This window comes from Dermacentor albipictus, unplaced genomic scaffold, assembly GCF_038994185.2.
Source record: "Dermacentor albipictus isolate Rhodes 1998 colony unplaced genomic scaffold, USDA_Dalb.pri_finalv2 scaffold_16, whole genome shotgun sequence".
Taxonomy (NCBI): domain Eukaryota; kingdom Metazoa; phylum Arthropoda; class Arachnida; order Ixodida; family Ixodidae; genus Dermacentor; species Dermacentor albipictus.
Genome location: NW_027225570.1, coordinates 8,915,832 through 8,919,042, shown reverse-complemented (window position 1 = coordinate 8,919,042; position 3,211 = coordinate 8,915,832). Strand labels below are relative to the sequence as shown.

The following is a 3,211-nucleotide window of genomic DNA, read 5'->3' as shown; positions in this document are numbered from 1 at the left end:
ATTTATTTGTCCCGAAATTTAGCCACCCTCTAAACGTCATGGATTTTCTTATTTTTAAGTCATCTTTTGTATTTAAGCTAGCGCTGTCCTGAAATTTCCAGCGCTTTCACTTTTTCCGAAATTTCCACATTTTTGTCGGCCTCTGATCATACTTTGGGGGATGTTTAATATACGTTGAAGCCATAGCACGGCCTCCTGACCACGATGCTTAAAAAGTAATTTCATTTTTCTGAGATCATGTAGAAGCTTCTGCCTCTATGCCGTTCCTCAACATCCTGATTTCCCTGTCACTTGTATCCCATTTGGACGACTGAGATCACAGGGAAGTTTGCAATGATGTAATAGCCATGGAATTGAAGCCGTTTAAATCAATTCTACCGTGGGCACTACTCTCGCTTTTGCTCACTGCGAATGAACATGTAGCATTTATGAGCATCATTCTTAAAGGGCCCCTCACCAGGCCTCATCGCAAATTTTAGTTATATGCTGGAAATGGTTACGTGTCCTCTAGGGAGCGTTCTGCCGCAAAAAGTTTTCAAATCGGCTCATGAATAGCCGAGATAGAAATATTTCAGTGCCGCAAACCCACGATTTTTGCCTGATTACGCCCGCCATTGGAAAGCAGATAACCGTAACTTGAACTTATTTTCTCTGACATAAACACCGAATGAAATGCTGACGTCATCCTGAACAAGATCAACAAGCACCGTACTGCTCGATACCCCTATTGGCAAGCATATCCTTGGGGGGGGGGGGGGGAGAGATCTGATCTAATCATCATCATCATCATCATCATCAGCCTGGTTGCGCCCACTGCAGGGCAAAGGCCTCTCCCATGCTTCTCCAACAACCCCGGTCATGTACTAATTGTGGCCATGCCATGCCTGCAAACTTCTTAATCTCATCCGCCCACCTAACTTTCTGCCGCCCCCTGCTACGCTTCCCTTCCCTTGGGATCCAGTCCGTCACCCTTAACTCTTTCGTTACCACGCCTATTCAAATCGATCACCGGTGATCGATGCTTTAAACGGCCGATTTCGACATGTTGGAATCGTTTCTCGTGCAGCTAGCGCCATCCAGTGGTTAGTCTAGGCAGTGCACTTGTAGAACCAGTTTAAATTTTCCCGCTCTGGCGACGTTCTGATTTTTGATGCGCCTTTTTGAGAACTAATGTGCGCGTGTTGTTGCAAAAGGGGGCGTGGCGGCCGCGCTTGAGAAAAAATACTGCCACTCGTGGTAATTCAGCATTAGCGTGAAATTTTTGTGATCAAAAGGCTCCCAGCAAGTCAAATATTGAATCATATTGTCGGCTTTGTTATCTGGCGGCGTTGAGTGGGGATAATTACCCGAAATTGACGCCAGCTATTCACTAGTGAGCTTTGACTTGGAGTTCGGGTCGTTTTATTCCACGAAAACGCATTCCTGAAGGTCCGCCTCATGTCCAACATGTATACCTAGCCTTTACAGCCAGTTTGCAGCAGTTTTGGTTTCGCTTCTCTTGTTAAATCCGCCAGAGGGCCGCATCCGGTGTTACTATCGCAACAACGCCAGTCGCTCCGGTCTCTGCCATGGCGTCGTCGTCGGACGCAACTGCGCCGCGCGGAAAGCGTTCTGCTCGAAAGTATTCTTCACCCGCACCTGATTTTAGTGACGAGGATTCGAGCTTCGAGTCCGAAGATGACAGTACTTCTGCTTCAAGCTCTGACGGCGACGATGTTTCGAGTCAGCCCGGGACATCCGCAGCTGCTCACCGGTGAGTTACCTTTACGGCCTTGAGCAGTCACCGGCGTCGCGCGCGCTTATCTGCCGACCTTTGTGCACAAGCTTAGAGCTATTCTTGCTATCTGCAGGGTCCGTACGTCGCTAGGCCAGGATGTGCTGCCACCGGCTGTGAAGAAACTTCAGTTCACGCCAACAAGGCCGCCCGGAGCACATCTCGGCCCAGCACTTCGGAGCAGCGCAAGACGCTTTACAACGGCGCGCGATTTTTTCCTCCTGTTCTTCACCGCAGAAGTAATAAATACTATCTGCAAGAACACGAATAAATATGCTTGGATGCATATTTTGGAGCTTCCAAGCTATGCTGAAAGAGATGGGTCGTGGAAGGAAGTGACTCCCGACGAATTAGTGAAGTTCATTGGACTGCTCATTTATAGGAAAGGAAAGAGAAGGAAAGAAGAGAAGAGGCGGCGTGTGGACTATCATCCCAATCGAAAAGCCGGTGCTGATTGACGACTATAATTCCGGGATGCTTGGAGTTGATAAGTCGGATCAGCTGATTGCATCCTATAACGTTTTGATGAAGTGCGTGAGGTGGTGGAAGACGCTCTTCTTTCATTGTATTGACATGGCTGTTGTGAATAGCTTCATTCTTTTTCAAGAGCACCGCCAGCAACACCTCTCAACACCGGAATTGCAGAGGAGCGCCCACTTCGACCAACTTTCTTTTCGGATGGAGCTCACCCAACAGCTGCTCGAGCTTGATGATGAAGAGGTTCCCAGAGTGCATCCTGTCCCAAAAGAAGTGCCGCACCATCCGCAAAAGATGCCGAAAAGGCGAAACTGCAGGATGCGCTATCAGGAACGCAAAATCGAACAAAAGACAAACGTTTTCTGCGAAAACTGCGAAGTGCACCTGTGCCTCACGAAAACGCGCAACTGCTTCACCGCATGGCACGAGCGCTGAAGCTGTTCCCGGTCTTTACTTTTTTTATGTAGCTGAAGAACGGCGCGGTACAGAGAATTAATTTTTTTAGACAGTATTCCTGAGTCATTGATCTTCAAAATGTATATTCTAAATTTTCTTTCTTAATAATGTGTATGTAGATATTGTGCCTTTTCTTTCTTGTTTTTATCAACTCGCCACAAAAATGGCACTTTTCCGAATTTTTTGTATGTTCCCTAATAAATTGTTTGCTTTGTAACTTATGTTTTTGGAAAGAGCATTTCATTATGTGCAATTTGGCATGCTGCAACGTGTTCTGGAATATTATTTGTACTGGCAAAAAAATTTCTTCCGAGACCTATGAAAAACGGCCATTTTCTCGCGGTAACGAAAGAGTTAATGACCATCGGTTATCCTCCCTCCTCATAACATGTCCTGCCCATGCCCATTTCTTTTTCTTGATTTCAACTAAGATGTCATTAACTCGCGTTTGTTCCCTCACCCAATCTGCTGTTTTCTTCTCAGATCTTATCCCTTAACGAAGAA

The 3,211-nt window shown here is 46.5% G+C and overlaps 1 long non-coding RNA gene across 1 annotated transcript; it reads left to right on the top strand.

Annotated features, from left to right (window-relative positions):
• The first annotated feature begins 976 nt into the window (after positions 1-976).
• LOC139051926 (uncharacterized) lies at positions 977-2,928 on the top strand. The gene is made up of 2 exons (XR_011509616.1): positions 977-1,753; positions 1,851-2,928. It is a non-coding gene; the product is annotated as an uncharacterized lncRNA (long non-coding RNA).
• Positions 2,929-3,211: the final 283 nt, after the last annotated feature.